The sequence below is a fragment of the Zootermopsis nevadensis genome, unplaced genomic scaffold (genome assembly GCF_977971745.1).
Source record: "Zootermopsis nevadensis isolate Lab colony 2312 unplaced genomic scaffold, Znev_1.0 Znev_ptg000011l, whole genome shotgun sequence".
NCBI lineage: Eukaryota > Metazoa > Arthropoda > Insecta > Blattodea > Termopsidae > Zootermopsis > Zootermopsis nevadensis.
This window is the reverse complement of record NW_028259143.1, coordinates 10,088,868-10,103,670: the sequence shown is the minus strand read 5'-3', so window position 1 is coordinate 10,103,670 and position 14,803 is coordinate 10,088,868. Positions and strand designations below refer to the sequence as shown.

At 38.1% G+C, this 14,803-nt stretch overlaps 1 protein-coding gene across 5 annotated transcripts in view; it reads right to left on the bottom strand.

The window, feature by feature from the left end:
* LOC110828453 (Krueppel-like factor 6) overlaps window positions 1-14,803 on the bottom strand; it is a 617,820-nt gene that overhangs the window by 322,270 nt on the left and 280,747 nt on the right. The window lies entirely within an intron of this gene.

Genomic DNA, 14,803 nt, shown 5'->3' with positions numbered 1-14,803 from the left:
AACTCCACATGCGACACATCATGACAACGCGCCAGCGCACACCGCCCTCAAAGTTCGGCTGTTTTTGGCCTCAAACACCATGGCCGTCATCCCGCACCCTCCTTATTCGCCGTGTGACTTCTTCCTCTTCCCAAAGATGAAAATTCAGCTAAAGGGAAGGAGATTTGAGACGATAGAAGAGATTCAGGCAGAATCGCAGATGATGCTTGACAGGCTGACAAAGAAAGATTTCCAGGGATGCTTCCAGGCTTGGCAGCTGCGCTGGGATCGTTGTGTTCACTCCCAGGGGAACTACTTCGAGGGTGATGGATGAATTTAATACCTGAGATAAGTGCACGGTTTTTTTAAATAGGCGCAGTCTTGAAACTTTGCGATCGCACCTCGTATGTTCTTGGCAGATGATCCAGAAGTGGTTTGCCATTGCTATCTCCTGTGTGTGAATGGAGTAATTGTTGGGATGCCACGGAGAAACCGGAAGCCCCCGGAGGAAAACTCCGTGTTGCCTAGACCACGGCCTTGCCCAATACAAGTTATAAATTCGGGCACTGCCGGAAATCGAACCCGAGACCCCAGGATTACAAGGCCAGCGTTCTAACCGCTAGACCACCGTGGCTTCCTGTTCTGAAATACTGCATAGTAATAACAGGAGATATAACTTTGTTAAAGTAAATGTGAGAAAAAAACGAATGGCTGATTCGGATAACTAATGAACCATCAGACCTACCGGCATGTAAAATTTTATTCTCTATAGGCTATGAGTAAGACATGGCGCAGATTCAGTACATGTGATACATAGTTTCTACACATGGTGACGGAATACAACTTTGCATCGTTTATCGTGATAGCAACTATAAGCAGAAATTGATCACCAAGTATTTTCTAGCTTCGTCACACAGAATGGCGTACTTGAAGCAAAACATAGGTTACAATTTCATCTAACGATCTTGAAATTTCTCTTCTTGTGACGCTCTAGCACTGGACTGAACTCAACATTACAACGCAGAATGATAAAATGATCTATTATTTAACAACATTACATCACCTACAAACATACTCTGATACCCGAAACGCTGATTTCAGGGAATGAACTACACAAGTAATGATGGATAAAGAATTGTCCACCGGTCGAGTCGAAAAATGTGGAAAAGTATTTCTGAAACTTGCCACGCCCCAACTAAGCCCCCAAACTCCCATAAATTACACGAATGTATGGGAATGAAAAGACAGTAACAATGTACTAGATACGGTAATTAGGAGTTAAATGATCATGAACATGAAGATTTCCGTCTTCTGGGTTGTTGCGCTGTGTAGTCTGGTCGATGTTAACCAACGTTTCAGAGGTCATACTGCCTCCGTCATCAGGGCGATGAGTATGAAGATTTCTGTCTTCTGGGTTGTTGCGCTGTGTAGTCTGGTCGATGTTAACCAACGTTTCAGAGGTCTTACTGCCTCCGTCATCAGGGCGATGAGTATGAAGATTTCTGTCTTCTGGGTTGTTGCGCTTGTAGTCTGGTCGATGTTAACCAACGTTTCAGAGGTCATACTGCCTCCGTTATCAGGAAATCTTCATACTCACCGCTGTGAGAACCTCAAGTCGATCATGAACATCTTTGTTATTCTGCTTATTCTATCCACGGAATGGGCCCAAGACAGTTTAACCTTTTGAACATAACTGTCCTTTTAATTTGCAGCGAAGAACAAGTTTTTGTAGTGGTCTATTGTAATTTTGTTCTTCGTCTGTTATCATCAATGATTCCATTTACTGAATGAATATTTGGCTACTCCGGTAAAATTTATTTGTAATGCCCTCTCTTCTGCTAGATTCTTTGACACTTAATAAAACTTTCATATCCGTTGCTTGAATTTTACAAAAGTTTCGCTTGCACATAAGAATGTGGGAAACGGTATTATTTTTAAATCTTTGAAGCACGGTGGAACCTGCATGTACCAGCTGCTTCAACATTCACAAAATCTGCATTTTACCCACTAAGTATATTTACAGGTTTCATATGATTATCAGAATAAATAGCGATTATTTCCTTAAACACTATTAATCAACTGATGTTTGTGATGAAGAGCACTGCGTTTTCTATGAAGTAAAAACTAAATTTGTAAATATTCAGATAAACTTCGGGCTTCTGAGGGTTACAGGTTCAACTTCACTTAATTTTATATCAAAATTTAACTTACCTTTATTAGATTTATTGTTCTTCATCTTCTGGGTTGTAAGGCCGTGTGGATTTCTATGAGGAACCAACTTTTCAGAGTAACATCCTGCCCTGATCTTAAAGAATGAAGTAAGGGTGTTGGGAAGTGGACGACTTATATACGGTTATGACAAGGACGACGCCAGTACAATTCATTTAGCTTGTTGTATCGTTTTGTTAAAAACAGTCACAAAAAAAGCAGGTCCATTGGGTTTCAAAATCCCACGTGCAAAACATGGATAAACGGAGTGTGCTAATAATTCAGTATGATTAAATGTGACGCAACTCAAATCAGAACAATGTGAAATTCGCAGCAAATTGTATCTGAACATTATCGCGACTGGCAACATAATCATGTTCCTAAATGAACAATACTTCTAATACTCCAGCAGGGGTGTGTTCTATTTTCACGGGCTGTACAATGTGGCCTGTTCTACACGTGCCAGAACCGATTGTATGTAAGATGTGAACATCAAATTATCTGTGCCGCTGAGTAACATGGAACGCCATAAAAATTCCCGCGGTATTCAAAAAGTATACTTCCCGCAAGATATCTCCAAGCATCTTGCTACTCAGCCAGCAGAGGAACGAAGACGGATTAAAGCGATACAGCCTAAGGCGTCTTGCTCCACCCCTACCCCTTCCAACTTCCCTTCCCCTATTACTTTGACGTAGTTCAATCTTTGATATAATTTGCGCCAGTATAATCCGAGTGAACACGTAGCGAAAGAATACAATCACGGACAAACCAAAATATGGCAAAAGCCGTAGGATCGCATAACTACGCTGACATAAGACAATTATATCCTTTCCTTACTGAGCTCCTCTCATTTATCGATCCGAATGCACAATTTTCACTGAATGAAAACCGACGCGTTAACTGACTTTAAACCACATCTAATATAATCATTCTCTTTGTCTGATTTGCCAACAGGAGAGTCTTCGATTTCACCCTCAGCACGTCTAAATACATTCCAGAACGTATAGTCACACCGCAAGGAAGAATAAAAGTTGAGGCAAACTATGAGTACAGAATGTAACGTCATTTAGGTAACCCAATGGCAGATACATGGATATTAAATGGGAACTATTAGCTTTCACTACAGGAACCATCAGCGTGAAAATTTACTTCCAGGTTCAAACTCGTGGAAAGTGCAAGGTATATATTATTTACAGTACTAGAAGTTCGTGACAGGGGCCTATCAAACCAGGCTTTTATAGGATATCGTGTATTCAATACGATAAAAGTCCATCGCATTAATACCTCTATTTAAACTTACACACCTCCTTATATGGCACAGGAGTTGACCAAACTAAAAAGATAGAGAACCGATAGTAAGTACCTAATTAATTATAATGGCATTCAACAGTGCTAGTTATTTTTCAATCAAAACAGCACATATATAAATATTTAACGATGTTCTGTCTCCGATTTATCGATATTAATAAGTCGATATGTCACAAAATGATCAATAATACTAACATAATTTTAATAATCGTAATAAAATAAAGTTAAACTGTCTCACATTTCAGTAGTAAATAAAATCTACACTTACTTAATCAGTCAATAAATTATAACAATCAGAAATTCATGTTCCATTAAATAACGTTCCTCGTCAGCCATTTGCTGTGTAATGTCGGTATACCTCCAACATTATATCGATACAATCGATACAGGATCGACTGACGGATATACCAGTCACAAGCGAATTTTGTACATCACTGCTTGTAGAAAATTTCTCTTCTTCCCCAATTCATAATACCTAAAAATCATCCCATTTGACGATACACAACATACGTATTTAAATAGGCCATAAAATATTTAAGATATTGGAATAGATGAGTCCATGATGTAGCGATTGTCTACAAAGTGGTGGGAAATCCTGAATGCTCTCCCAAGTAAACAGAATCATTAAAAACGTTGCTGGAAAATTAATGACAAAAAGCAATTCTGCAAACAGGCCCGTTAAGACTTAATTGTTAATCTATTGGTTGAAAATTGTTAAATCCTCAGCGATGTCACTCGAAAAACTGGTATTTAAATGATCCAAATTCTTAATCTGTAAATGATTTAAAATATCCTGCGATTACAGGTAATGAAACGAACTCATACTTCTGTGACACGTACTTCAACCACTGAATTATTCTGGGGAAAATTGTTTTCCACAATTTCACTTAAAAACGCAACGAAACTATTAACAACTTTCATTTCAGAACACGTAATAGATTTCTATGATTTACGAAACAATTATAGGCAGTCTGTCATCCGCTGAAGAGTTCATAAAAGAAACGTACTTCCGAATTGTTAGGCTGATGACGCAGATAAACTCGTTGACGGAACTGAGAGCAAACAACATTAAAAAGCAATTTGAGTTTTTGTACAAAATCAAACAGTAAAATACGAATTACCAAAAATCGATGATTACAGAATAGAAATCCAAAGGAAATTAATGATATCGAAGATTGAAATACAGTAAACCTACGGAATAATTTCAACAAAATTTGGATCAAAGATGTGTCAGTTATAAATATTCGGCCTGCCAATCGTAATTAACCATACCTAAAAATTTCTAATTAGTAGCCATTCGCTGACAGATATCCTTGTTACGCCAATAAGTTCAAGTATATACAAATAATGCGACACTTCGTAGGAATTACAAATCTCTTGCAAGGAAACAATAAACACACACGACTCCAATCTAAATGGATTAGAATTACGAGTACAGAGTGTATAATCTGAAATCTTGGAATTCATCCGGAGTTGCAGAAAATGTTATCGGAAACCAAAATATATAACAGTACAGCACATCATAGAAAAAATCAATGTTAAAATATGGAAGTTAAGTTCAGGTGAACAGAAAGAGATACAAGACTTCAAGCAGCACAAATGATTCCCTGTGACTTTTCGTCCCATCCTGAACAAAATTAAAAGCGACAGAAAAATTACATGTTCCAAAAACACTATTTCCTTTGAAATGAAATAGGTAGACTTAAAGAAAAAAAATATTTTCGAGAATGTTCACACAGAATTAAAACACACGAAACACAAAAAAAAAACTGTAATATACGTTACCACTTTTACGAAGAAAGTATGGAGACCTCAACTATATGTTAGCGGGCTTAGGAAGAACCCAATCCTACATGCTTATTAGCATAATAACAATACCATCAATATTAAAAATAAATTAATGTAATCCATGGTGAAACGTAAAATCTTGAAACTACCGATCTATACACGAGTTGTGTCGCTTTATATTCCATGTAACGATAAATGAGGAAAAATTAAAATTCTCTGAACGAAAACGTAAATAAATAATACGGTTTTATGTTATGCGGCATGTTTTCAACATCACAAAGTTTGAAGAAAACACGTACAGTGATCTCAACGTTGAGAAGGAATACAGAAAAACTTTATAATCTCCACCTACTGCTCTTACTGTCGTCATGGAGTAAGAGGAGACGCGGGGAACGCTTAATATCTTCACATTATTATGTCCCTCGTCCTGTCTGTAAGCCAAGTCACGCCTCCCGTCACTGTCATACCTCGAGCACTGTAAATGAAATGCGTCCCAACCGCCTCTATTCATGGTTTCAATACCAGCCATAATCGAGTTACGGAACTAAGTTCCTGTTGGCCCGCCTCTCCTCATTCCTGCAGCCCACAAACTGCGACAACTCCGAAGACTGTACACAACGTTTCGCTTGATACGAAAATTACTATGTTGTCAAGAGTTGCATTTCATCAAACGATGACAAGAGAGTTTCCGTTGTGACCATACAACAGCGCGTCTAACAAGCGAAATTCAATGCAAGAGGAGAATTAAAAAAGTAGGGGAAATATTGAAACACTTTCGATGTATTATTGGTAACACTGCTGAGCCCTAGTCGTACTATAGCTCAAGGACAAGCGAGTGACATGCTGCAAGTGTGGTTCAGTTGTATCGAGTGAGTGTGGCATAAGAATGGACATTTGACCAAGGGGAAACAACATTAATGCCCAATCTTACAGTAATTTACGTAATATTTACCGATCAGTTTCGAAAAATCATTGCTTGTTTGTTTCTACGTCCTTACCTGTCTGCATCAACAATACTGGTTCGACAGCTTTTAAACATTTCGACCCACTCATACAAACTAAACACTTCGTATTTGGCCTTAAATATTCCCAAAGGGTCGGTGCCGAACGAATATCCAAATTCAGTTAATTTGTTACACAGCCAAACATATTTCTTTGAAAATTACTCTGATGATTCTTAATATATGTATATTGACTTGGCCATGACTGGGTTGTTTTCATACCGATAGAGCTTGTTCATAATCTCGCCAAAGCTAGTGTATTTTAACACGGTGAAGACAATCTAAATTAATTTGAATATGTTGTTTCAGGTGCTACAAAAAACAAACTCCAGCAAGATTATGATATTTGTATCCACGATTCAGTTGTAAGACAATGACAAAATCATTTTATAGGAATTGGGGTGAAAACGCAACATAATGTTTCTTAATATGTTTGCCTCTAATATACGTCACTTGTGAGTCGTAGGTTCAGAACCTCGAGGTCAAAACTGTCGTTCTGATAATCAAGAAAACAAAATAACGAGACGTAACACAGCGAAACTAGTGAGTGAGGAGTCTGGTTAAGGATATGACGACACTTGGATACTCGCGCTACGAAAAATTAAACCACGAATAATTAACCCTCTGAAGTCGAGAGAGAGAGAGAGGGGGGGGGGTAATTGGTTGGGGGAGAAGTAAGAGACACTTCGATTTCAGGGGGGGAGAAAGAGTATCTTATAGTTAGAAGGTCCCCAGGCAATGCCCGCTCGTCCTTCTGTTAAGGTTAAAGTAAGAGTGAAGACGTTAGGGCGATAATTGGCAGAGAAGGCGGAATTTTGAATTTTGTATTAGACAAAGCTGAGGCTATTAATTTGGAAGTTTAGTACATAATTTAGAAGTTCCTACTGAAGGGGGCGGGGGGGGGGGGTAAATTTCGACGGCGTTAAGGGGTGGTAAATTTTGATTAATTTAAATCGGGAGGGCTGCATGAGAATCATGCAGTGGCAACTTGGAACTTGTGAACCATCTCAGCATGAAGTCGAAACTCGTCGAAATATGAGTTAAATATTCAGTCCCTACCGCAAAGAAAACACACTTCACCATTACAAAGACGAACTGGTTAATGCTGTTTAAATACAAAACTCGTAAATGCAAATTGAAGAGTTATTAATTGTTGAAGCAGATGGGACAAATATTTACCATTGTTACCACGGTTAACGATTGAATTGTTTTGTACTTAAAGACCCTATATGAACAACCTAAGTAAGTGAATTACGAAACAAATTGTTAAAGGACATAGACCTCATCATCAATATTCAGTCCAGCAGCTATATATTAATGCTACACTTCATTTCTTTTAGTACAGTCAATGTCGTTCGAACTATTCTTTATCTTTCCTACAGAATACATTCACATTCGAATAGAACAGAGAGGTAGTTTTACAGATTCCTATCTACTTCCCAACTTATTACCATAATTACAGACATGAGACGTAACATCGAATTAGCCAACAGCGTTTACAATTATTTATGAACCTGTACAAGAAAACACCTCCAATTTATTCTACTTCGCTCATTTTATTAAGAAAGAAACAGGAACACACAACCTTTATTAATGTAAAACGTAAAACAACACGACTTCATTTACCTTACGCTTTAACTGAACTAGGAGCTCTTCAAATGAAATTTTGAACGGCGTTAGATCACAAACTTACAAATCCCGCATTAAACATTTCACGTGCATTAACAAAAAAAACGGCTTGGGGACTGTGTGAAACTTAAGAGATTATATCCGGCGAACATAAATAATCTGTGTATGTTTAAAATTATGCATGGAAACGTATTATTGGATTACATCTTTATAATTCTTTTTATCCTCACCTAACAGAACCAGGCATCAAAATTTTTCAAACAATTTAAATGTTACGTTATGACAAATAGAAACAAAACATGTGATCTACCGAAAATAAATTTGCCTTATTCCCTGCATTAACAAATTATAACTGTCAGCCACCTCGCCGAAAAGCAATGCCAGACTGGACATATTCTATATGAAAGGCATTTGCGAATTTCCTTCGCGCTAATTTTGAACATTTAGGCATATAAGTGGGGGGGGGGGGGGGCGAACGCCGAAGGACTTAGTAAATTTACATTCGTCGTTAAATATTAATAGGGTAAACACAAGGATAATAAAATGGAACGCGTAGCAGACACGGAGGATATGATAACTGCGTACAAAGTTTCACTAGAAAAACCTGAAAGGATAACACCTATGTAATAGACCCGAGGGTTAAATTGGCTTACGAATGTGTCTAATGGGGGGTATAGTGAACACGGTGATGAATCTAACAGCTTTTGTAAAAAATTCTACCTAAAGGATCAGCCTGTGTCATTTATAACTAAATCGGATTTGAGATTCTCTACGCGACGAATATGGAGACGAAGAAGATGGCTGTCTTCTGGATTGTAGCGCCGTGTAGTCTGGTAGAAGTTTCAAAGGGTCGTAATAGTTCTGCTGACGGAGGCAGCAAGGACCTCTGAAACACTGGTAAACTTCTACCAGACTACCCGGCGCTATAACCTACAAGATAATCATCTTCTTCTAACCAAATGTCTTGAAGGTGTACCAGAAAGTTCAACATTGCTCAGAATGAGCACAAATGTGTGATTAGCTTGTTTCAGATCGTCAAAGTAGGTCTGCATTTATATCCTATATGCACGTACTTTAACATTCTTTTCATACCTAGACGGGGTCGAGTTTCGAAAGGGTTTCCGACAAAATCTGTAGTCTACACTTTTCCTTATCCGTCTATTCAAGTTATATATCAAACATACTGTAATATCCTTAAATTATCCCATTATTGCTGGTATTATTATGAATTACCGACATTAGGTAATTATTAACCAGTCAAAGACAAAGAGGGCATGTAACTACTAATTAACCATCCCTAAATCCAAATACAGTAATCTCCACACAAACTTCCAAACCGTTTTAGCTTAACGACCCTTCCAGTCTCACTAGTTGAGGCGTTCAGTTATTGTCAGGTCATTAAAGAAAACAGTTTCAATTACCTACGGTCAGCGTCAAGGAGCATGGAAAGATGATCATAAATAGTGCGTGGGTAAATATTTCGAGGAAAGTCGTAACTCGCTTAGGTAACCAACGTATACAAGTTTGGAACGCTGTCACTTACAATGTATTAATATATTTTTGTTACCCAGTAAGGGCAATGTTTATAAGACCTTTATCATTCTCATTTCATATCAATCGCGGCCTCTAAAATGTTTATTGAACGAGTTTCAGTATCTTGCAAGAATATTATGATATATCCCCTCCTGCGGTCACGGTCAACAAATAAAGATGAGTCAATATGTTTAGTGCGACATCCACCCACCTGTATTGATCGCAGTTCCTGAAAATCTCGGGGGGAAACCCTACGTAACTCTATTACACATTTTATTTCTTTAAAAAAAAGTAGACACGTCCATTTCTTTATGACGTATCAGACGGATTACGCACTTATAATGGCGAAACTGACAAGAATACAATCATGATGGAAATATATGATCGTCCACAGCAGAATGTGATGCCGTGAGAGTATATTATACATATATATACAGCCCGTGCATAATAACGCGACGTGGGCACAACAGCTTTATTAGCTTTTCCCCCCACCCCACCGCTTCCACACTCCCCTCATTCTGTCACGGTAGACGAAAAAGAGGGGAAGCGAGGTACAACCACAACAGAAAGTTAGTCAGCTGTAATTTTAATATCGCCTGCTTTCGATTTATATGAGACTCGCAAAAATATTCATCAGTGCTTCTGTTGCATCCATAATTCATCTTCACAGCGTACAATAAAAATATTTGAAATTTAGCGATCAACTTAGTTTATGATAGAGGGAGATGTAAACGATAGGATAATATTAAAACACATCTTACATACATTTAGTTTGAGTACGTATATTATAATCCGGCTTGGGACAGTCATCAGTGGCGGGCTGTTGTAAACCAAATTCACCCCCACCCCCCGCTACAAAAATACGTAACTTTTCATTTAGAATTTATGGGTTTCCTTAAAAACCATTAACCACCTGATCTTTGTAACTGTGAAGACGTTTTTCATTTGCGGTACGAACTAAATTCTTAAATATTCTTAGGTAAGTTTCGGCTTAAGAGGAAGAGGGAATAATAGGCATCCGAAAAAAGATATTATTCCGGATGAGAATATGATTTTTGTGGGTTTTTACTGAAAAGCTGTAATAACAAAAGCAAACACATCACACGAGTTAAGAAGCAGGAATGTAACAACACTAACGCTGAAATAACTAATAGCGTCATCAGAAATAAGTCAATTCGACAAAGACGTACAAATCTGTTGCCATCACTGTCATTATCACGACTAATCGAAATATGAAAAGCAAATGTCTGTATCGTTCTAAGTAATTCCGCGGTGCCATCATGAGTTTGTTCCCAAAGCTGTGGTAGGAGCGTCATTCTTTCCAGGATTTTGTCACAATCATGCGGTTATGACGAAGATTTACGTGTCGCTTACAGTAAAGTGTTCCAACCACCGTTACGTATTACGTTTATGACATAAGAGACCATAATAATGAGGTGGTCTCTAGAAGAATGAAGTAAGATTTGAGGTTTTCACAGCGGTGAGTATGAAGATTTCCGTCTTCTGGGTTGTTGCGCTGTGTAGTCTGGTCGATGTTAACCAACGTTTCAGAGGTCATACTGCCTTCGTCATCAGGGCATTGAATGCCCCTGATGACGGAGCGCAACAACCCAGAATACATAAATCTTCAAGAATAAAGTACATACAGGCATACCTCGGAGATATTGCTAATTCGGTTCCAGACCACCGCAATAAAGCGAGTCACACGAATTTTTTGGTTTCCCACTGCATATAAAAGTTATGTTAACACTATCTTGTAATCTATTAAGTGTGCAATAGCATTATGTCTAAAAAAAACAACGCGATAATTACCAAAATGTGACACAGAGACACGAAGTGAGCACATGCTGTTGGAAAAATGGCGCCGATAGACTTGCTCGACGCAGGGTTGCCACAAACCTTCAATTTGTAAAAAACGCAATATCTGCGAAGCGCAATAAAACAAGGTATACCTATATCAAGTTTAATGAAAATCTGTCAAATGGTTCAAACGTTATTTAAGGCAGGACGGACACAAGCATGTGAGCAGATGATGACACGTTAAAGCTATTTAACCTTGAATTATAAGCAAAATATTTGAGTACATTAGATGGTGCATGACGTAAGAGACTATCTGAATCACTGGGCTTTGAGTTCCTGTAGACATTACTCATCGCTATGATAAATGAGCTACGGGATTCAAAAACATTCCAAATCTGGTAAACATTCTCATGGAATTAAAAACACGTAAGACGAGCTACTTCGAAAACACGCAGGCGTCTGTAAGTTCGACCTACGCCTTCCAGAAAATTAAATGGAAGTTTCTTTTAAAGTGTGTTGACATAGTTCTCCATTATATTGATTACACAGTGCTAATGTATAAAACGTGTACATAACAAGCATATAAGTGATACGCTGCTGCCAATAAAACAGCACAGCTTCCCCACAGGTCCCCAAACCTTACGGCACTGTAACTTTTTAAAATTGCTGCTACAAGATCGTGTAACGTAACAGAAAAATAGCATTTCTGAGGAGAGAATAATATATCCTCAGGTAAATATTCTGATTTAACAGAGATAAGTAATAAGACTGGATAAAATTATATAACGAGGATATCCGTAATTTTTACTATCCACCAAACGTGATTAAGGTGATGAAATTAAGCGTGGTGACATGACGAAACATCTAGCACGTGGGAGATGACAGATTCATGTAAAACAGTCGAATAACAGAAGAGAAGACACAACAATGAATACCTCTGGGTATATGAGACGATAAGACTAGAGCAGATCTCAACATAAATAAGGTGTAGACCGAATTCAGTTGCCTTATAATACGGTATAACAGAGTGTTGTAATTAACAGAGTAACGAATTACGACTTCCATAAAATACGAGCGTTCCCTGACCAGGTGAAAAGTTAACAGCTTGCAAGATAATATATTTCAAAGGTGTTCTTCACGTATCATCACGTAGACTGTTAATACTTCGTCCAGTCTTGCATTAGTGCCATCCCAGGTCATGAAACTTGAGCACCCACATACGAACAATGACTCCAGGTCACACGGGTTGATCAACCTGCAAGAGCATTAAATCCGTTCACGCAGGTTGAGTACCCCCGCAGGAAATATAAGCCCCTGCCATGCATGTTTAAAACGCGACAGACAGACATGGAGGGACCCATAAGTTAGTGTGTGTTGCACCTTCCGTAATCGGCACGATATTGTGGGGTAAAATAAATGTCTTATGACAATGGCTAAGGTAGCACATTTAACACAGTTTTGCAGCGGAGGTGAGTGAAGTGCCGTGTAGTAAACATTTGCTAAGATTAGTTAGATTCTCGCAAACATATGTCTACGAGAATTTTGTATTTTGTCCCATATGTGACAACAAAAGCAGTTCATTAAAGAAATAAGAACATGTCTTTGAATGCGCAGTGCCGCAGACAAATTACCGCAACAAATAATTAATTTCGAAGTTACATCAATTAAATGAATTGAATTCTGAGAAGCTGTTTGTTTGCATAGCAGTACTTATAGTCCGAGACGTAGGTTTACGACGTTTATACAAAACAGTTCGATTCTGTAGCATATTCTAAAAGTACAAAACCATACAGTAATGGATTTTCCAATCTCCCCGCCAATGGACCACATGCTGATTGCAGATTAAATTCCATTGACAAACGCACTGGGAATGGTCGTATTCCTGCAGTTGAGGTCGTTGTCTTGGAAACGCTAATTCGTACTTCACTCATGGATGGATGGGGGTGACGTTTCGCGTTATTTCACCTTCTCACCGAACCATCCAATTAGTCTGAACACATCAGACGCTACTCAGCAAGTAATCAAATGTAAACCGAAGGCGGATCGCAGGGTCGTAACTAAACAAGCCAGAATATTACGTATTGTCACTTTCCATTAAGAATAATTAAAAGGTTTCACTACAGAAAATCACTGTAGTTCAACGATGAATGGTCTTTTGGTTACTTACAGACCGTTTTCCAACCGTTACATAATGCTTTTTTAAACAATAACGATGAACTCTAAACGTTCTGCATGGAAGTTGCCGTGGTCCATTTTAAAATAATATCCGATCGTTTGTCTTGTGGGACGTTAACGATTATTTTTCAAATGTTGGGTGAAATAGCGCCAAGAAACTAGACAATTTTGTGAATGATGAATTGTATAGACTCTAGAAAGAACCGAACGTCTCCTATTCAAAGTTCTATCCCAATATCTTCCCTAACGGTCCGAGTAAAACAAAGTAAACCGTCAGACAGGATAGCCGACAATCGAGAACTGTACCTCTGAACACAAAACAGAGGTGCCAACCACTCGACGACACATTCTGACAGGTTCTTTATGTTTGCAGATGCCGTCATTTTGCACAAAACATGTAGGCCTAGGTCTAGCTGTTAGAAATGGTAAAACTAAGTTCAGACTTGAAGACAGAAACAGTATATTTCTCCGAAACGTTGGTATCTGCCTATATGTCCACATGGTGTTACTATCCAGAGAAGGTAATACATTGAAATAAGATTTTCACGACTGTCATCTGGCAATGTTCTGGCGAAAAGCTGGTTTAGAACACGCAGTTGTTTCTAATAACAGCCCTCAAACTTCTAATCCCATTTTCCATTACGTGTAGTTGTGTGTAAGACTTTTTTTTATATTGATCAACATTAAAATAAGCGCAAGGAACAGATTGGAACTTAGGCATGAGTTGAAATATGCAGTAGCTCTGACAAAACCAGCATCAACATTCACACCAAACTTTCTTCTTAATAATACTAATTGTGATGCGCTTTCATTTTCTAAACAACGAATGTAATACATCACAACTTGGGAAAAACTGTACCTATTCTGATTAGTTTAACAGAATGTATGCAAAAAATATGACAACAACTAATCATAATTTTCTCCGTCTACTGCAGTGGTTCCTAGCTTCTTTGGTACAATCTCTATTGCTTCAAAACGAGGAAGGATAATTTTGGTTTACTTGTAAAGCTTTAGGGGTAACATTGCCAAAGAGGTATTTCAAAACAGAAACAATGTGTTTATTAAAAAGTAGAACGTCCCTTACATAAGTCAATTTACTCGGACAACAGGATCTAATGCCGTACGAAGCTAAACGTCACTCAACTTGTAAATAAATTCCATTAATTTTGTAAAACCGAGGGTTTATTATCACGTTCATAAAAGTCAGCTACTGGATCTCATACTGAGCCAAATTAATCCAGTCCCCAACTTCCATTCAAGAGCCAGTTCAATATTATTACTCTATACACACCTACGCATCATTATTTAAACAATTTAATACTAGTTCACTGCAGTAAGCAGTGTTTTGGCCTGAACAGTATACTTATTCGACCGATAAGTAA